The sequence below is a fragment of the Lepus europaeus genome, chromosome 9 (assembly GCF_033115175.1).
Source record: "Lepus europaeus isolate LE1 chromosome 9, mLepTim1.pri, whole genome shotgun sequence".
NCBI lineage: Eukaryota > Metazoa > Chordata > Mammalia > Lagomorpha > Leporidae > Lepus > Lepus europaeus.
The window spans coordinates 41,707,709-41,729,741 of record NC_084835.1 but is presented as its reverse complement, the minus strand read 5'-3'; the positions used below and the strand labels follow the sequence as shown (position 1 = coordinate 41,729,741).

Here is a 22,033-nt window from a genome sequence, read left to right as displayed (position 1 = left end):
CTCTCTCTCTCTGGCTTAAAAACATGGTTCTTGTTGGAGCCACTAATCATAGAGACCCAATGCTTTTCCACCTGAGGGGCTGGCATGTGTAGCAAGCACCCTATGTCCCTCTCAGATGCCCTCTCTCCGTGCTGTGTATCCATCACCCAGTGATTTCTTCCTCATACTGCTAAAGGCAGCTCCACAGCCTCCTGCAGGGGATTGTTCTTGGGCTGCCAGGACTCTCTTGCCTACGCAGAGACGAGCTGAAAGAGCCCAGGACATCGCATTGTTATGGGTGAAACGGCAAAGGAGAAAATATTTTATTACCTCTGTTCTTTGTCTCACATGGAACAATTTCCAAGTGGACTAGGCAGAGAAAAGTCAGATGTATTTAAAGGCAAGATTTATTTAAGTCAGAGACCTCCAGGTAGAGTGGCTGGAGGGGGGCTCCAAGAGAGGCAAAACTCGAGGGGGTCAGTGGTACTGGGGTTTATAAGCACAATTTGGAAGAAGAAAAAATCTTATCAGCTTGACATTCAGTTACAAGGCAGGACAAAACCCATCAAAAGACCTGATTAGTAGTCTTTTTTTCCTGTCTTGCTCATGGTGAAACAAAAGAGCCATCAGAAAGGGTAGGATTTCTATTTATTTTACAGTAAACTGGGGGCTCAGAAGGGTGGACTCACCACTCCCTTGCGATTCTCTTGATAAGAGTAGAAATTCCCAAGGAATGGAGCACGAACTTTTGGCCTAGCTAAAGGTAACTTTTGGGGAAGAAAGAATTTTGCATCCCAATTTCCACTGGGACAACCCTGTCTAGTAACCCATCTCACTGCTCACAACATCTCTGCAGGGAAAGCTATAGCCAATGACTGGTGCATTTAGTCTAGTGATTAAGTAGGCCCTAACACACTTGGCAGTACCTGGCTATGATTTATGGTTCCAGTTCCTGACTCTAGCTTCCTGACAATGCAGACCCTGGAAAGCAACTATGATGGCTCAAATAAGTAGGTTCCTGCCTCCCACGTGGGAGATCTGGATTGAGTTCCTGGCTCCTGACTTTGACCGTGGCCATTGGGGGCATTTGGAGAATGAACCAGAAGATGGGATATTTCTGTGTGTGTGTGTGTGCATATCTGCCTCTTAGACAATTTTTTAAAATTTTTTGAAAGATTTAGTTAATTGTTTGGAAGGCAGAGTAGCGGAGAGAGGGGTGGATCTTCTATTCACTGGTTCACTCCCCAAAAGGCTGCAAAAGTGCTGGCCAGATTAGAGCCAGGAGACTGGAGCCAGGAGCCAAGTGCTTCATCTGGGTCTCCCACATGTATGGCAGGGGACAAGAACTTGGGATATCTTCTGCTGCTTTCCCAGGCACATTAGCAGGAAGTGGATCAGAAGTGGAGCAGCCAGGACACAAACTAGTGCCCATATGGTACGCCAGCGTCACAGGTGGTGGCTTAACTCACTACACCACAATGCTGGCCCCATAATGTAACAAGTTAAAAAATTATAAGAAGTTACCTTCAGCCTATGTGTATAGATATATATGAGACTTAAATAAGTTTCATGTTTAAGCTTAAGTTCAATCACCAACATATCTCATTATGCATATGCAAATATGCCAAATTTTTTAAAAATCAAAATCTGAAAAACTTCTGACCTCAAGCATTTTGGATAAGGGATACTCAAGCAGTAGAATCAAATACTTGAGAAATATCTTCCATATTCCTACATTAGTCGTTATTAATAATTGGCACTAATTTTTTCAAATATTTATTTATTTATTTAAAAGTCAGAGTTGCAAAGAGAGAAAGAGATCTTTCACCTGCTGTTTCACTCCCCAAATGGCCGCAACAACCAGGGCTGGGCCAGGCAGAAGCCAGGAGCTTCTTCTGGGTCTCCTACATGGGTGCAGGGGTCCAAGCACTTGGGCCATCTTCCATTGCTTTCCCAGAAGCATTACCAGGGAGCTAGATTGGAAGAGGAGCAGCCGGGACTTGAACCAGCACCCTTATTGGATGCCACTGTCGTAGGTAGAGCTTTTACCCACTACACCACAGTGCTGGCCCTTGAACTAATTTTTCTTTAGAATTCCAAACTCTCCACTTGCTCAGACATATAATAGGAAATCACATAGGGGGAATTTTGAGGCTCATCTTGGGGTTCCTTCCATTAAATATTGTACTTTTTGCTGAGACACAGATCAATAACATAAAAACTCATTTTACCAAGGAAAAAATAATCTTAATGGCACAGACTAACATTGATAATATAAAATGTCTTTCTGTGAAAATTTAGCTCACAAATGCTCTGAACTATTTGCTAAATCAGATGGAAACCAGGACCATTAACTGCTTGGAGAATTTTCAAATTGATATTTGCTGTTTTGTGCAGAATATTAGAATAGCACTTCTTTGGCTTGTCTAAAATCAAACTAATCACATGAGAATTTACTATTTTAATTCATTTAATGATTACTTGATGACTTAAAACTTTTTGTTTCCCTCTTTTTATAATTTTATATAGTTAACCCACTCTACAATGAGATACATAACAATAAATTTTATGCAATAATCTCTACTGTATTTAGTTGTTCTTTTGGTGGAGAGAGGAGATATACCTTCAATTATTAAAGTTCAAAAAAAAAAAACTGGAGGAAATGACAATAGTAAGCGTTGAAGGATTTGTGTTCTAAGAGCAAATATGAATGCAAGGGGTGCTCAGCAGGGGGTGACTCTGACCTCCTTACCTACTCAGTTGGGACATTTGGCATACCTGAGAACATTCTCCATTGTCACAGTTGGAGGGAGGGAACATTTGTCCCTGATCAGAGGCCAAGCATGTTGCTCAACCTCCTAGCATGCCCAGGATAGGCATCCACACCAAGAATTACACAAAGTCAAGTTGATGCTGGTGCTAACAGTAGAGTCTGATTTATAGCCTTGCTACCCACTGTTCCCTTTCCTCCACTGCGTTGGAGCTGTCCCCTGCAGGAGCTCAGGAGACCAACTCTAGACTGCACTCTGGCTCACTAATTCAGTCCTGACACCGCCTGCCTTTATGGTCTGAGGCAAGCCACGCTGACTCTCTGGATGTTTTTCTACCAGTCTTGTGATGCAGCAATCTTGTTTATCTCATGAGGCTATTTTGAGAACTGCATGAGGTAGACATTCCTAGTGAAACTGCTTGACTCATTGTTGCACATAACAGAGACCCAACAATACCCAGCCGTTGCTAGTGTTACTACCATGACTAGATGTTCCACATAGGTATAGAATAGGAAATGAACCGGCTGGTGCTGTGGCATAGTGGGTAAAGCTGCTGCCTGCAGTGCCGGCATCCATATGGGCTCCAGTTTAAGTGCTGGCTGTTCCACTTCCAACCCAGCTCTCTGGTATGGCCTGGGGAAGCAGTGGAAGACGGCCCAAGTCCTTGGGCCCCTGCACCTGCGTGGGAGACCCAGAAGTTCCTGGTTCCTGACTTTGGATCGGCTCAGTTCTGGCCTTTGCGGCTAATTGAGGAGTGAACCAACGGATGGAAGACATCTCTGTCTCTGCCTCTCCTTTTCTCTGTGTAAATCTGACTTTCAGCTTCAGATAGATAAATCTTCCAAAAAAAAAAAAAAAAGAGGAAGTGACATATTTTGTTTGGGCTGTTAGGATTAGCCATTTTCACACAATGAATGTTTTGCTGTAGCTTAAAAAATAAAATATTGGAATTTATTTTATAAAACTACCACGTAACTTCAACTGCAAATCCTTATTCCAGTCTTAAACTGTACTCTCTCTCTATTCTGAGAACCCCTTGTTCCTCCCTCATTCTCACCCCATCCTATTTTTTCTGAGGATTTATTTATTTATTTGTTTGAAAGGCAGGATGAGGAAGAGAAAGAGAGAGAGAGAGAGATCTTGCATCTACTGATTTACTCCCTAGATGGTTGCAATGGCTGGCACTGGGCCAGACAGAAGCCAGGAGCCAGGAGCTTTCCTCTGGGTCTCTCATGAGGGTAGCAGGGGCCCAAACCTTTGGGCCATCTTCTGCTGCTTTCCCAGGTGCATTAGCAGAAAGCTGGATCGGAAGCGGAGCAGCTGGGACTCAAACTGGAGCCCATATGGGATGCCAGCACCACAGGTGGCATCTTTACCCACTATGCCACAACACTGGCTCCTCCATCCTAGGCTTGAACTTCAGTTAACTCTCAACTCCTCCCAGATCCTTCTGTATCCCTGACCTCACAGGTTTTAAGGAAAAGTTCCAAGTTGTTTGTATGATCAGAAAGCAGAAACTGGAAGTCTGTAAATCAAACTCATCAGCAGCTTTGCCTTGTTGGGTCTGCTTCAAAATAAAAATGTCGTAGGGCTGGAGGTGGGTGGTGGGGGTTTGGTCTACCAGGTAAGACACCTGCATCTCACACTGGAGGGCCTGCGATGACTCTGGATTGCAGTTTTTTTTTTTTTTTTTTTTTTTTTTTTGTCCCTACCACTTATATGAGAGACCTGGACTTTGTTCCTTCCTCCCATCTTTGGTCAGCCCAGCCTTGCCCCTGGGGGCACTTTGGGAGGGAACCTGTGAGTGGGGCTCTCTTTCTACCTGTGTGTCTCTGTCTCTCAAATAAGTAAATAAAAATTAAAACATGAACTTTAATTGGTTGCCTTTAGATGGGGTATGTGCTTAGAACCTCATCACTCCTTATAACTCTTCTTTGGCTTACTTTATTTATCCAAGTTTTCTTGTTGTTTTTCTTCTGCAGGTATCTTGGTTACAGATACTATAGGAGAGCAGAAGTGGAGGACGGAACTTTGGGAGGAACTAGATGGGCTTAGAAATGTTCATGGAAAATGCTTTACATGGAAAAGAACCCTGCATTTTTTTTGCAAAAAAAACCATCTTAAACCCAAGAATGACACTTTTTTTTGCAAGCACTTAGATGTAACTATAGCTTATGAGACATAAGAATATGCTCCACTTAATATGTTAAAATGAAGTAAACACTTAAGAACAAGTTTCTCTATTAACTCTAGAATCCAATTCTTTGAGGTCAGAGGTCCTGCATGGGAAGTTAGTGCACATTTTCTATGAACTTTTAAAGTACCCTTGCATTTATGGGTACACACAGTATTAACAACAAAATTTAGAGTCAGCTCGGGTGTGGACGTGGTGGCACAGTAGACACCTGGGACACTGGCATCACATATCTGAGTGCCTGGTTTGAGTCCAGCTGCTCTGCATTTCGTATCTAGTTTCCTGCTACTGCACCTGAGAAACAACAGATATGGCCAAAATACCTGGGTTTCTATGACCCACTTGGGAGACTCTGATGGAGTTCTTCATTCCTTGTTTCAGTCAGGCCTAACCAGTCTGGCATTTGGGAGGTTAACTAGTCAATGGAGGTGCTTGCTCTCTCTCTCTCTCTCTCTCTCTGTCTCTCTCTCTCTGTCCCTTTCAAATAAATAAATAAATACTTAAAATTTAAAGTTGGGCCGGTGCTGTTGCACAGAGGGTTAAAGTTCCAGAAAGAAGCACTGGCATCCCATATGGGCACCAGTTCCAGTCCTGGCTGCTTCACTTCTGATCCAGCTCCCTGCTGGTGGCCTGGGAAAGCAGTGAGGAATGGCCCAAGTCATTGGGACCCTGCACCCACGTGGGAGACCTGGAAGAAGCTCTTGGCTCCTGGCTTTGGATTGGCTCAGCTCCAGCTGTTGTAGCCATTTGGGGAGCGGATAGAAGACTTTCTCTCTCTCTCTCTCTCTGCCCCTCTGTCTTTACCTCTCACTGTGGCTCTTTCTCAAACAAGTAAAATAAATCTTTAAAAAAAATTTAGAGTCATCTATAAAACCTTTAGCTTATTTTTAAATTGAATGTAGCAATAGTATTTCCCAGTGTCATTCAATATTTTCCAAAAACATTGTGTCTGATGTATTTTCAGAAGTAAGCAAAGAGCCGGAATCACTGAAGCATTATTTACAATGTCAAAAAAAAAAAAAAAATCCCACTAAATGTGACAACAACCTGAATGTACAGTAACAGGAGCAACTGATCCTGATCAACTGATCATTCACATCAAAAATATTTACTGAGTACTACTACACAACTGGTACTGTTGTAGGCATTAGGAATACAATAGGAGACAAGATTCACAAATATTTGCACTCATTAAGCTTAAGCTCCAGTAACTTTATATTCTGATGTGGGAGATGGCCAACTTCTGTTAAGGGCCAGATACTACAGATTCTTAGTTGTACGATGTCTGTCACCACCACTGAACTCTACCAATGTAGCTGCAAAGCTGGTAAATAATACCTAAACAACTGGATGGACTAAGTTTTAGTCAAATCTTTTTTACCAAGAGTAGTAGGGTTTGCATACTAATACACGTGTAAAATGCCATATAGCTCATTCTGAAACTGACACTGCAGTGCCCTGTTGCCTTCCTAAGTTCTTCCTGGGTCACATCTTCCATACACTCAAATGTGAGAACAGATACACACGCACATGAACATATGTAGCTACAGTTAGACGGAGATACAAATATGAGCAATATAAATACAAATGTATAGATAAAAAATTTCTTAAAGGTTATCTCAGAAACAATCAACATTAGCTACTACCTTCAAAGAGTTTAAAAATTTCAGTATGCATTTCTGCTTTAAGTCCATATAAATTTTATAAATGATATATAAATATTTGGTATTGATCAAGATTTTAAAGTATTTTTTTAAAGATTTATTTATTTATTTGAAAGTCAGAGTTACACAGAGAGAGGAGAAGCAGAATGAGAGAGAGAGTCTTCCATCCTCTTGTTCACTCCCCAATTGGCCGCAATGGCCGCGCTGAGCTGATAGAAGCCAGGAGCCAAGAGCTTCATCCGGGTCTCCCATGCAGGTGCAGGGGCCCAAGCATTTGGGCCATCTTCCACTGCTCTCCCAGGCCATATCAGAGGGCTGGATCCAAAGTGGAGCAGCTGGTTCTCGAATCGGCACTCACATGGGATGCCAGTGCTTCAGGCCAGGGCGTTAACCTGCTGCACCACAGTGCCGGCCCCGATTTTAAAGTATTTCTCATCAACTATTCACCAGATACATGGTTTCCAAATTTTCTTCATTAAATGTATTGTGTAATTCAGGCATGGAAAGCCAAGCCACTGTGGCAAAAAATATCCTACATGAAGGACCTCTGTGAATGAGAACTCAGTGGAAAGAAGGGGCCATCAAAGAAGGATGTACTTTTCTCTGAAGAGAGGAGAGAACTTCCACTTTGCTTATGGCCTTGGATAAATACTGACAGAGTTTGTGGACACAAAAGGCTCCCTTAGCCTCAGCAGTTCAAAGCAAAAGCCTTGGATGATCACTGACATCAAAAATAGGAGTGTTAATTGTTAAATTAACAACAGGGGTCCCTGTGCACTTACTCCCCATTTAGGACCTCTGTCCTTAATGACTTGTACTCTGAGAATTAACTGCACAACTTGTCCTCAAACAGTACTTTATACGTTGTGTGTGTGTGTGGGGGGGGTACAAACTGTTGAAATCTTTTCTTAGTATAGAGTTGATCTTCTGTATATATAGTTAATTAAAAATGAATCTTAATGAAGAATGGGATGGGGGAGGGAGTAGAAGGTGGGACGGGAGTAGGGGCGGGAGGGTGGGTATGGGGGGAAAACCACTCTATTCTTAAAGTTGTACCTATGAAATTTACATTCATTAAAGAAAAGCTTTAAAAATAAATAAAATAAAAATAAGTTAGTAAAAAAAGTATTGATGCAACTAGTATCTTTGAATGAATAGGTTTTTAAATTATTAATTTTAGTATATTTTAAAATTATTTCTTTATTAAATTTTTTATTGGACAGAGTTAGACAGTGAGAGAGACAGAAAGAAAGGTCTTCCTTTCATTGGTTCACCTCCCAAATGGCCGCTACGGCCAGTGTACTGCGCAGATCCAAAGCCAGGTGCTTCCTCCTAGTCTCCCAAGCGGGTGCAGGGCCCAAGCACTTGGGTCATCCTCCACTGCCTTCCCGGGCCACAGCAGAGAGCCAGACTGGACTAGAACCCGGCACCCATATGGGATGCTGGCACTGCAGGTGGAGGATTAACCAAATGAGTCACAGCACCGGCCCCTTCTTTATTAAATTTAAGGGGGGGGGGGGGATGTGCTATGGAGGGAAGAGCAAGCACTCCCATTGCTGGTTCACTCTCTAAATGTCCTCATACAGCTAGTGCTGGGCTAGAGCCAGAAGTTAGGCACTGAGACCTCCATTGAGGTCTCACAATTTGGCGGGAGGAATCCGTTACCTGCACTGCTCCTGCCTCCTGGGAATTGCACTGGCAGGAAGCTGAATTCAGGAGCTAGAGGTGAGAATCAAACCCCAGTACTCTGATATGGGAGGCAGGTGTTTTAACTTCCAGGCTAAATGCCTTTTTTTTAAATTTATTTTTTAATAACAGCTTCCATATTTTAAAGCAAAAATTTCACTCCAGGTTCCTTCTGTGTTCTTCTCCCTTCCAGCATTTCAGGCTTTGCTCTTCTAGAATTCTTGCACTCACCTGGATCTGAGATGACTCCAAAATTTTTTTTTTAAGTTGGAATTCTTGAGAGACCTACATTGTGGCATGGCAGGTTAAGCCATTGCTTGCCAAGACAGCATGCTACATTGGAGGGCCAGTTCAACAAGTCCCATATGCTTTACTTCCCATCCAGCCTAGTGATAGTGCGCCTGGAAAGGCAACAGAAGATGGCCAAATACATGGGCCCCTGCCACTTGTGTTGGAAAGCTGGATAGATGCCCTGGCTCCAAGCTTCCATCTTGCCCAGCCCTGGCTGTTGCACCCATTTCAGGAGTGAATAATAGATGGAAGACCTCTCTCTCTCTCTCTCTCTCTCTCTCTCTCTTGCTCTGGCTTTCAAGTAAATTAATAAATACATCTTTTTGAAAACAGAATATTTGAAAGGGAAATTTACAGAGGTTTGTAGCTGGAGGACATTTCTTTTTTTTATTTGACAGGTAGAGTTATAGACAGTGAGAGAGAGAGAGAGAGAGAGAGAGAGAGAGAGAAAGGTCTTCCTTCAATTGGTTCACTCCTCAGTTGGCTGCTACGGCCAGCGCTGCGCTGATCCGAAGCCAGGAGCCAGGTGCTTCCTCCTGGTCTCCCACGCGGGTGCAGGAACCCAAGCACTTGGGCCATGCTCCACTGCCCTCCCAGGCCACAGCAGAGAGCTGGACTTGAAGTGGAGAAACCAGGACTAGAACCTGGCACCCATATGGGATGCTGGTGCTGCAGGTGGAGGATTAACCTAGTGAGCCAAGGAGCCAGCCCCTGGAAGACATATCTGTAGGCAGGCTATTTATGGTAGTGGAACTTAGCTCCTGGCCGGCCATTGTCTCTGATGGATGTTTGATAACATTCTTTTTGCCTACAACTATATCAGGTGCTCTCCACATGGTTATAGCCCAAGGGTGCAGGCACCAGCAGCCCCATCTGGGTCAGAGTCCAGGAGGCTAGGATTCTTTTTACCTTGTTTTCTTTCAGAAGCAAGCAAGTCTCCTGCAGGGCTAATTTGCCTCTGACTTTGCTTGTAGTTGACTTACAACAATCACATGCTTGCTTTGCCTGGTGATCAGCAAAGTTTGATATTAGAGGAGGAACTATTGCTGTTTGTACCGCTTTTTTCTGTTTCTGCTATTGTTTATTTTAACTCTGGGTAGATGCTCCCTGATTCTCTTCTCTTGCTGCCTGTAATGTTTTTATCTATATCAAATAAAAGCCAACCACATGAATGCTTTCTGGAATGCTTGAGAAAGTCCCACAACAGCTATTTGCACGTGGAGGGTCCCAGACTGCAGAAATATTGAAAGCATCCGTGCAGAGCTAGAAATGACAGAGAACATCATTCTGCTCAATGATTGACATGGACAGGAAAACAGGCAGCACAGTCAAGAGCTCCAGTCTGGAAGCTTTTCTTTTTCAACTGCAGAATCTTTCTTTGCAGCACAATGTTAAGTGCTCCTCTTTCCATCCCAGATAAAACATTAACATGAGCTGATCTGCTTGGTTTAAAGTGAAAGTTATATATCCATAGCTTAACTGGACCCCATATCTCCTTGATCTACCCTGGAAGTTACAAGCACATGTGTCTCTGTGCTGAAGTTCTTATCTAGGCACAGGGACTGTCCTGTAGGGGAGGCATTCTGAAAGTATGGAAGTCTTTGGCGGTGTGTGGATAGACCTAGGAACATTCTCCATCAATGAAGCTTATGAGTTGGTGGATAAACATGACCATGGCCTCACTGTTTGATGGCATGGTTATGAATTGGGTCCTGTGTGCCTCTCAAGCATTCCCTGAAAAAAAATGAGCCCCACTGTCTGCAGCCTATCCATGCAGTCTTTACTACTTCCCCTCGTTGTTTTTCAACTCGCCATTCCCTCACCTGCTGTCTAGGAGGAACTCTTAAAGCAGCTTTTACACTCTAACTAGGAACTACTATCAAAGGAACACAATGAGGAAAACAGTGTGATAGTGCACTTTGTTCCTCACACAGCCTTAAACTGTGCTAGCTAATATGGTAGCCATTAGTCATGGAGTATTCAAAATTAAATATGAATTAACTAAAATTACATAAAATTAAATATTCATTTTATCAGTTGCATTTGCAACATTTCAGGCACTCAGTAGCCACATAAGGCTAATGACTATGGCACTGTACCCCACTACAGAGGGCTCCCAATTTGCATAAAGAGCTGTTGGAGTCCCTGACCTCGACTTCATCTCCAGATCAACGGAACTTGGCCTCTTTCTTTTTTTGTTTTTTTGTAATAGAAAACTTTCATTTAAAAAAAAAACTTTTATTTAATAAATATAAATTTCAAAAGTACAACTTTTGGATTAAAGTGGTTCTTCCCCCTATAACCACCCTCCCACCTGCAAACCATCCCATCTCCTACTCCCTCACCATCCCTTTCTTCATTAAGATTCATTTTTAATTATCTTAACATACACAGATCAACTCTATACTAAGTAAAGATTTCAATAGTTTGCACCCACATAGAAACACAAAGTATAAAGTACTGTTTGAAAATTAGCTTTACTGTTCACAACACATTAAGGACAGAGATCCTATATGGGGAGCAAGTGCACAGTGACTCCTATTGTTGATTTAACAATTGACACTCTTATTTATAAAGTCAGTAATCACCCGAGGCTCTTGTCATGAGCTGCCAAGGCTATGGAAACCTTTTGAGTTCGCCAACTCCTATCTTATTTAGACAAGGTCATAGTCAAAGTGGAAGTTCTCTCCTCCCTTCAGAGAAAGGTACCTCCTTGTTTGATAGCCTGTTCTTTCTGCTGGGATCTCACTCACAGAGATCTTTCATTTAGGTCATTTTTTGCCAATAGTGTCTTTTGGCTTTTCATGCCTGAAATACTCTCATGGGCTTTTTAGGCAGATCCAAATGCCTTAAGGGCTGATTCTGAGACTTGGCCTCTTTCTAATTGTTGCTTCCACTTTGGGGCTCAGTTTGCTTATCTGTAAAACAGCAAGCATATGTACAATGATTTCTGTAAGCCACTTAAAAAGCATAATAATTATTCAATAAACACAGGGGAAGGAAGGAGGGAGGGAAAGAGAGAGAGAGAGATCCAAGGTAACTAAGAACTTGGAGGGGCAGTATACAAAGGTCACTAATATAATGTGTGACACTGGGTGGATTATTTCCCTCCATGCACCAACTTCCTCCTCATTTATTTATCCATTCAGCCAATACATGTTGAGCGCCTCCTGTCCTCCAGACAAGATACTGTGAGCAGGGTAATAATGAAGAAGGTAACCTCTGTCATTGCACATTTTAAAATCCCAAAAAGCAGAAGAAAAAATCAATGGCCATCCCCTGAAATACCCCCAGCCTCGCTCTCAGGAAAGCTTCCTGAAGGCGGTGACTGAATCTCCAGGGATGAGAGAGCTTCACCTTGTGAATCACAGACAAGGGCATTTCAGGTGGAGGGAACTGCATGGAGCTGCATGCATACTCCTTGACTCTGTTTCTTTTTTTTATTTTTGAAAATATGTATTTATTTATTTGAAAGGAAGAGTTACAGAGGCATAGAGAGAAAGACAGAGAGAGAGAGGGGTCTTCCATCTGCTGGTTCCCCAAATGGCCACAACAGCCAGAGCTGGGCCGATCCAAAGTCAGGGGCCTGGAACTTCTCCCAGGTCTCTCATGTCAGTGCAGGGACCCAAAAACTTGGGCCATCTTCTACTGTTTTCCCAGGCCATAGTATAGAGCTGGATCACAAGCAGAGCAGCTGGGACTTGAACCGGCACCCATATGAGATGCTGACCCTATTTCTTGTCCCTTGTAGTAAATTAAATTTTAGAGGAACTGGAGGAAGATTAAGGAGGATATTAGAAGTGGGATAAGAAAGGGAAAATGAGGACCAGAGGAGAGGCAGATGTCATTGTCCTTTCCCCTCTAACCCTGTCACAGTCCTACTTTGTAGTTGTAGCTTAGTGCTGCTCCAAACACGGACCACTTACAACCATAACAGTGGGGTGGGCAAGCTACTTGTAAAATGCAGATCCCTGCCCCAAGACAAGGCAGTTGAATCAGAACATCTGAAGAGCTTGACCCAGAGAGCATCTATTGCGTATCTAAGTTTAAGAACAATGCAGGGCCTGGAGTTATGGCACAGTGGACTAAGCCATGACAGTTTGAGCCCCAGATCCTCTCCTTCTGACCTAGATCTCTGCTGATGCACCTGGAAAGCAGCAGATAACGGCCTAGGCAGTTGGGCCCCTACCACCCATGGAACTCCAGACTCCTTTTGGCCTAGCCCAGCCCTGGCTGTGGTAGTTATTTGGGGAGCAAACTAGCAGATGGACAATCCATCTCTCTCTCACACTCTGCCTTTCAAATAAATAAAATACATTTTTTTAAAAAAAAGAACAGCGATAGCTGCCTACTTTCCAAAGGAAGTAGAAAGCAGCACAATGGAAGTTGTTTTTGAAATGCAATGTTTCTTGAATTTTTACTTTCACATTGAAAAGAAGGCTGTCTTAATAATGTTGACAGTGCTGAGCTCCCTGGGCTCCAACTGCAGTGGGAATGTAGGTTGTGTTTCTGAAGGGAACTTCTCTCCCACAGTTCATCTGGTGCCATTCTTCTATTTCTATCCCTGTGCCTCCACAGTCCTAAGTGCTTGCCCTTGTTTCTTGCTTTTTTTAAAAAAATAATTAATTAGGCCGGCGCCGTGGCTTAACAGGCTAATCCTCCACCTTGCGGCGCCGGCACACCGGGTTCTAGTCCTGGTTGGGGCGCCAGATTCTATCCCGGTTGCCCCTCTTCCAGGCCAGCTCTCTGCTATGGCCCAGGAAGGCAGTGGAGGATGGCCCAAGTGCTTGGGCCCTGCACCTGCAAGGGAGACCAGGAGAAGCACCTGGCTCCTGGCTTCGGATCAGCGAGATGCGCCGGCCGCAGCAGCCATTGGAGGGTGAACCAGAGGCAAAAAGGAAGACCTTCCTCTCTGTCTCTCTCTCACTATCCACTCTGCCTGTCAAAAAAAAATTAATTAATTTGAGAGGCAGAGTTAGAGACAGAGGGAGATGGAGAGACAGAGATGGAGAGAAAGGTCTTGATTCACACCCCAAATGGCCACAACGGTTGCAGCTGGGCTGATGCAAAACCAGGAGCCAGGAGCTTCTTCTAGGTCTCTGACATGGGTGCAGGGGCCCAAGATTTCGCAGGCCCTAGGCAGAGAGCTGGATCAGAAGAGGAGCAGCTGGGACACAAAACGGCACCCTCATGTGATGGCGGCACCGCAAGCAGAGGCTTAGCCCACGACTCACAGCGTCGGCTCCCATTGTTTCTATCTGTCCATCATGATGTCACTTTTAGTCTCATCCACCGACCACATCCCTGGCTGTTCCTTCCCTAGGTTAATGATGCCCCTTATTTTTCCTCCTTTCCTCTCCTCACACTGAGCTATCCCAGAAGCTCTTAATTTGCCCTCCCTGATTTCTCTCTGGGATGTAGAGAGAATTTCTCTAGAGCCCACTGCAGTTTGAGCAGAGGAGAGATTTTTATTTTAGATCCCCTTTCTTCTGGGCACCTTATAATTTAAATAAGCTGCTGCAAAATGTCATCAAAATTAATCATTTTAATGCATTATTGAAGAGGGAAAAATAACTTTAGCACAGTGGAAGCTCTTTCTGTGGCACTGGCAAGCAACACAGCTGAAGTGCTGGTTGAAATGACTGCCACACACAGCAACACTGATATTACCTATGCACATAATGAAAGGCCACGGTTTCCTCCCCAGGAAATTCAAGAAATCTGTTATCCATTAGAAAAGAAATAACCAAATGAAAATTCACAAATGCCTCTTTATTTCATCATCATAATAATGATTTTTATGTCTGACATGCAAGCAGCATTAACTCAAATATGTAATTCATGAAAATTAGGGTTGTTTCTTTAAAAATTCTATTCAGCTCCACTGGTTATAATGAGTGTGTATTTGTCAAATGGCTTTTATGCTTAAACGAAAAGGTAATGATAAACAACTCTTGGAACCTCTGGATGCTCTATCCCTTTGCTAGTTTTCATGACATGCCTCTTTGGCAAATCAGGGCCCCTGGAGTAATCAGTGTGGATATGAAAATGAGCACATTATTTCACTGTTAACATGCATTGCTAAGATGAAAGAGAAGGCGTGTGGGCCTACTGATGTTTTTATTTTCCTTCCTGGAACGATTAACTGAATAAGAAACAGTGTAGGCAGGGTGTTCTCAATGCAAAGCTTGATCCTGGTGTATTTAGAACTTAATACTTGAAATATATGCAAAGTTTATGTAAAGAGTTGCATGGTGAGCTCCCTGCTCAAATAAGATGCCTTCATTTTACTAATGGGGAAACTGAGGCCCATGACCATAACTAGTAAAGAAACAAGCACTCAAAAAGATTGCTTAGTCAAGCAATGAAGGCATCATACGGAACAGCCATGGAGATCTCAAGCAGTGCATCTCACTGGCAATAGGGGAACGATCAAATTTGTGTTCTTAGGTAAAGGAATTGAAGCTGTTAAGTAACCTGCTCAAGATTATGAAGCTTTTAAATCAAAGTCAAGACTTGGACTGTCTTACTGATACCTGCCTTTGTGTTTCAGTCTGATAACACACAGTCCATAGTGTTATTACCTATGGCTGCCGTAACTCTGCTGCATTACAAAGCCAGCCCCCACAGCTGCAATTTTGACAAAAAATGAGTAACAGTCAACATGGATTAAAGACTTAAATCTACAACCCAACACCATCAAATTATTAGAGAGTATTGGAGAAACCCAGCAAAGACTTCCTAGAAAAGACCCCAGAAGCATAGGCAGTCAAAGCCAAAATTAACATTTGGGATTGCATCAAATTGAGAAGTTTCTGTACTTCAAAAGAAACAGTTAGGAAAGTGAAGAGGCAACTGACACAATGGGAAAAAATATTTGCAAACTACACAACAGATAAAGGGTTAATAACCAGAATCTACAAAGAAATCAAGAAACTCCACAACATCAAAACAAACAACCCACTTAAGAGATGGGCCAAGGACCTCAATAGACATTTTTCGAAAGAGGAAATCCAAATGGCCAACAGGCACATGAAAAAATGTTCAAGATCACCAGCAATCAGGGAAATGCAAATCAAAACCACAATGAGGTTTCACCTCACCCCAGTGAGAATGGCTCACATTCAGAAATCTACCAACAATAGATACTGGAGAGGATGTGGGGAAAAAGGGACACTAACCCACTGTTGGTGGGAATGCAAACTGGTTAAGCCACTATGGAAGTCAGTCTGGAGATTCCTCAGAAACCTGAATATAACCCTACCATACAACCCAGCCATCCCACTCCTTGGAATTTACCCAAAGGAAATTAAATTGGCAAACAAAAAAGCCATCTGCACATTAATGTTTATTGCAGCTCAATTCACAATAGTTAAGACCTGGAATCAACCCAAATGCCAATCAACAGTAGACTGGATAAAGAAATTATGGGACATGTACTCTATAGAATACTATACACCAGTCAAAAACAATGAAACCCGGTCATTTGCAACAAAATGGAGCAATCTGGAAAACATCATGCTGAGTGAATTAAGCCAGTCCCAAAGGGACAAATATCATATGTTCTCCCTGATTGGCGACAACTAACTGAGCACCAAAGGGGAAAGCTGTTGAAGTGAAATGGACACTATGAGAAATAGTGACTTGATCAGCTCTTGTCCTGACTGTTGATGAACAACTTAATACTTTGTCCCTTTTAATATTTTGTTTTGTTCTAGTACTATTGGTTGAACTCTATAATTAACACACAATTATTCTTAGGTGTTTAAATTGTAACTGAAAAGTGATCCCTGTTAAATATAAGAGTGGGAATAAGAGAGGGAGGAGATGTACAAATTGGGACATGCTCAATCGGACTTGCCCCAAATGGTGGAGTTAGAAACATGCCAGGGGATTTCAATACAATCCCATCAAGGTGGCATGTACCAATGCCATCTCACTAGTCCAAGTGATCAACTTCAGTTCACTATTGATGGCTCTGATAGGTCTAAGAGTCAAAGGGATCACACAAACAAGACTAGTGTCTGCTAATACTAACTGAGAGAATCAAAAAGGGAAAGAACGATCCAACATGGGAAGCAGGATACACAGCAGACTCATAGAATGGCAGATGTCCTAAATATCACTCTGGCCTCAGAATCAGCCCTTAAGGCATTCAGATCTGGCTGAAGAGCCCATGAGAGTATTTTAGGCATGGAATGCCAAGACATTCTGGCAAAAAAAAAAAAAAACACCTAAATGAAAGATCTCTGCGAGTGAGATCCCAGTGGAAAGAACAGGGCCATCAAAGAAGGAGATACCTTTCTCTGAAGGGAGGAGAGAACTTCCACTTTGACTATGACCCTGTCGGAATAAGATCAAAGTCGGCGAACCCTAAGAGCTTCCATAGCCTTGGCAACTCATGACTAGAGCCTAGGGAGATGACTGATGCCATAAACAAGAGTGTCAAATTGTTAAGTCAACATCAGGAGTCACTGTGTACTTACTTCTCATGTGGGATCTGTCCTTAATGTGTTGTCCAATGTGAAGTAATGATATAGCTAGTACTGAAACAGTATTTTACACTTTGTGTTTCTGTGTGGGTGCAAACTGATGAAATCTTTACCTAATATATACTGAATCGATCTTCTGTATATAAACATAATTGAAAATGAATCTTGATGTGAATGGAATGGGAGAGGGAGTGGGAGATGGGAGGGGTGTGAGTGGGAGGGAAATTATGGGCGAGGAAAGCCAATGTAATCCATAAACTGTACTCTGGAAATTTATATTTACTAAATAAAAAAGAAATAAAATGAGTAACGGACAGAAGAGTTCTTGCCCTTAGCAGGTGCTTCTGTAATTGTAGCTATCCCTAACTACTGATAGAACAGGGTCAATGAGGCAAAGCTCTGTGAAGCACTGTTTAGTTTCACCCAGTAGAGTGACTGCTCTTAACTGATCAGGAAATTTCCTGAAAGAATTCATCACTATGGTTGGCTTGTTCTGCTTTTTCAGTTCTAAAACTAATGTATCCTCTTAAAACTTATTTAGAATACAGACCTTTCCCTATCCTAAGTGATTCTGACTCAACAGGTGTAGGGTAAAGTCGAGAAATCTGAAATTTTGAAGCTGTATGATAAAATGTAAGGGTTCCGGGTCCTCTACCCTCTGCCGTCTTCCTGTAGGCAAAGACTGTTGACTGTCATCTACGCATTTACACATCATAATACTCCAGTGTTTCAATTTGATAGCAAACAAATTTTTATTAAGAACACATGAGAGGCAGACAAATACCATTTACTAAGCCCTCACTATGGGTACATTTTTTACACACAACGTCTCACCTACTGCTGTCAAAGGACAATATATTGCAGTTTAGTTTAAGGATCTTAATTGGCTTTATTTTCAATTCTAGAAGCAGGCAACACTTCATTGCTTAAAATAGAGTAAGCATTAAGACGGTCTGAGAAGATGTTGGCTTTACAGGCAGAGAAGGGCTGGAAAAGGCAGAAACAAAGAACAGAAAGCGGATGGATCTTCCCAAAGTTACTTTCCTTGTAAGGCAGGGACAGGGATTAAAGTCAGCTGACTTCAGGTGACCTTTTTTGAGTAAGGATAAAGGCTGAGGGAACTTCATTATCATATTAAATGAAATCAGCCTGTGTGGGAGATTTTGCTGTTATCTCTCTGACCTGAATTCTAGGGAAGGTCAGATAACGAAGTTTCTGTCTGATGAAAGCAGGAGCGACTCCATTTTTGTTTTTCCTCCAGTCTGTGGAGCCTAGCGTGGAAGCTCAGTCCAGTGCAATGACCTACTGTAATTTGAGTTTAGCACTACTTATGAGCACCCTGGGAAGCAGGTACTTCCCCAGGTCACCAGTTAATAATGGAGTAGAGGTACCATCTGAATCCACTCCAGTTTTGAAATTGACCTCTTTATAATATCTCTGAAATTAATAAGTGGTGTGGGTTCTTGCCACGAATTCAGAGAAGAATTCTGAATACTGGCTCAAATAGACCAGATGACATGGTAAGCTTTTATTCAGTGAGAGAAATGATTAGGAGGGTGAGGGCTCTATCTAAAGGAGAAAGGGAAGTCTGGAAATCAGATTGGGGCCATACCAAGCAGAGAACAGGCCAGGAGCCATGTGTAGCAAGTGTTTGGTTATTGACAGCTACTAGCAGCTTATCATGGACAGCAAAGTGAAGACAGAGGGCATGGGCAGCCCAAAGGCCATGTGGGGCAACAAAAAAGCAATAATGGTTCCAGGCCTTTTTTCCACTTAAGGGGGAGTGGTTATGTAGCCTGATGGGCAGGTGGACATACAGGTGTGGTCAGGTAGGGGCTTGAGATCACACAGGGGGCGTGGTGAAGGCATGGTCCTCCAGCTCACAAATCTAATCAATTTTATCCTATCTGTTTGACTGACAGGATCTTCAAAAAGCACAGCTCAGAAATCTGTGTAGAATCTAGTTTCCTGCCCTTAAAGAGCTTCCTATTTGGAAGAACAAAAACCAAAAAGGAAATGGGGAGAAACCTTAGGAGGACTCACTAAGGGCAGTTCATTCCTCATGCTTATCTTCCTTCCTGTGATCCATGCCCAGCGCCCAGCCCTGGAGATCCTACCTGAAAGGTTACTTCCCCTTCCTCCTGCCCCTTCTCCTCCATCCTCTGGCTGCAGAGAATGCAGAATGAGAACTTATGGACAAAGATCTGGGCTCCAGAGCTGAGGACGCGGCAGTCTTCCAACGGTGACAGGAAAACCCTATGACCCTATCTAGTCGGGAAAGCTGCCAGTTATGCACGAGCAGTGAATGTACTCAGAACCGCCAGATGTTCTTGAACACCAACCAGAAAGCCTCTGCCAACCCAGTTTCAATACTCAACAATCAAAGGCTGTCTTTTAACAGTCTCTCCTTTATCCCCGTGAGACAAACTGTCCCTCCAAACCCCTTTAAGACTCTGTTGGAAGGCAAGCGATAGTGATGGACTTGGGGAGCATTGCAATGTGTGAGTAAGTGGCCTTTGATGAGGTCCATTGGTGGCCTTCCTCCTGCTGGCAACGGTGTTCAAAGCTCTTGCCACGTTTGAACATACACTCTGCAAACATTACCAGAGGTTCCTTGCTCCACCCTGACCAGATGGTAGACATAGGAGGGGTAACAGTGAGTGAGATGGAAAGACAAATCCACTCATCTCACAAGGAGGGTGGGCTGCAGACTAGTAAGATTCCAGCCTTCCACAATCTGATCCCAGCCTGGGAAAGTCACAGGCTGTTGGAGTCAGGTAGATGTAGCTGGGTGTGGGACTCTCGGTGATCCGGTTATCTCCAAGGCAAACTCAGGAATAACAACATGACCACTCTCACAGGCTGGCTGTGAGGACTCAATGACATACCCAAAGGCAGCCGAGTGTACACAGAAGGAAAGAGCAGTTTGGCCACTGAGTAAACAGCTCTTGAAACAAGTGAGAAAAAGAATAAAGGAATGGGGTGAAGGTTCAGCTTTTCTCAGAGGAGGAGAGCAACTAGTAAATGCAGAATGCAGTGTTAGTTGCCATTTTGCAATCATCATAGTAATACATGACTCAAACAGTAACCATCGAGGTATGCTAAATTTACTGGGTAAAATTTTGACTAGGAAGGGGCTATAATCTATCCATCTGTCTGATCTCGAAGGTGTTCATACTGAACTTTTTTTTTTTTTTTTTTTTTTTTTTTGGACAGGCAGAGTGGACAGTGAGAGAGAGAGAGAGACAGAGAGAAAGGTCTTCTTTTGCCATTGGTTCACCCTCCAATGGCCGCTGCGGCCGGCGCACCGCGCTGATCCGAAGCCAGGAGCCAGGTGCTTCTCCTGGTCTCCCATGCGGGTGCAGGGCCCAAGCACTTGGGCCATCCTCCACTGCACTCCCAGGCCACAGCAGAGAGCTGGCCTGGAAGAAGGGCAACTGGGACAGAATCCGGTGCCCCGACCAGGACTAGAACCCGGTGTGCCGGTGCTGCAAGGCGGAGGATTAGCCTAGTGAGCCACGGCACCGGCCCATACTGAACTCTTAAACATTTATTGGAGGAAAGATAGAAAGTAAGCCAGCATGTCCATCTCCCCCCAATCTGCTGGTTCACTCTCCAAATGTCTGAAATGGGCAGGGTTGGCTGGAGCCAAAGCCACAAGCTGGGAACTTAATCCAGGTCTCCCTTGTGGGTGGCAGGGAGCAAATTACTTGAGCCATCACTGCTGCCTTCCAGGGACTGTATTACAGGAATTTGAAGTCAGGAGCAGGGAAGCAAACTTGGGCATCCTAATATGGATGCTGGCATTTCAAAGATTTATTTATTTTTATTTGAAAGGCAGAATTACACAGAGGAAGAAAGAGAGTCAAAGAGAAGGAGAGAGATTGATTCATCTTGCATCTTCTGGTTCACTCTTCAAATGGCTGCAATGGCCAGGGCAGGGCCAGGCTGAAGCCAGGAGCCAGGAGCTGCATCCAGGTCTCCCACATGGGTGGCAGGGGCCCAAGCACTTGGGACACATTCCATTGCTTTTCCCGGTGACATCAGCAGGGAGCTCAATAGGAAGCGGAATAGGAAGTGGAAGAGCCAGGACTCCAACTGGCACCCCATGGGATGCCGGTATCACAGATGGTGGCCCAACCCACTATGCTACAAGGTTGGCCCCAGCATCTTCACCACTAGGCCAAACACCTGCTCCAAAAGATCTAAAATTATGCCTCTCTATTGAGAATAGAAAATGAGTGGATAGAGGGTATTTGGCCATTTGGGGTAATTTTGTGACTTTCTCTGGTAAATCTGAAATTACATAAAAATAAAAATGTGAGAAGCAGTGGGAAGAAAACTTCTGTTACATTGTATCTTTTCTCACCAGCATATACTCAGAAATGAGCAAGGTTAAAAAAATTCAATCAGTGCTTAAGGGGGTGTCTGGAGGTGGTGTTGTGGTGGGGCAGGTAAGGCAGTGCTGGTGTCCCATATGGACGCCAGTTCGAGTCTCAGCTTCTCCACTTCTGATCCAGCTCTCTGCTATGGCCTGGGAAAGCAGTAGAAGATGGCCCAAGTACTTGGGCCCTTGCAACCACATGGGAGATCCAGAAGAATCTCCTGGATTCGGACCGGAGCAGCTACAGCCAGTTGCGGCCATCTGGGGAGTGGACCTGCAGATAGAAGACCTCTCTCTCTGCCTCTGCCTCTTTCTCTCTGTAACTCTGCCATTCAACTAAGTCAATCAACCAAATTTTTTTTTTTTAAGATTTACTTTTTATTTATTTAAAGACAGAGTTACAGAAAGAGGGAGAGAAGGAAAGGTCTTCCATCTGCTAGTTCACTCCTCAGATGGCCGCAATGGCGGGAGCTGCGCTGAATCAAAGGCGGAAGCCAGGAGCTTCTTCCGGGTCTCCCACGCGAGTGTAGGGGCCCAAGGACTTGGGCCATCTTCTACTGCTATCCCAGGCC

At 43.6% G+C, this 22,033-nt stretch overlaps 1 long non-coding RNA gene across 2 annotated transcripts in view; it reads right to left on the bottom strand.

The window, feature by feature from the left end:
- LOC133767087 (uncharacterized) overlaps nucleotides 1-22,033 on the bottom strand; it is a 67,683-nt gene that overhangs the window by 44,852 nt on the left and 798 nt on the right. The window lies entirely within an intron of this gene.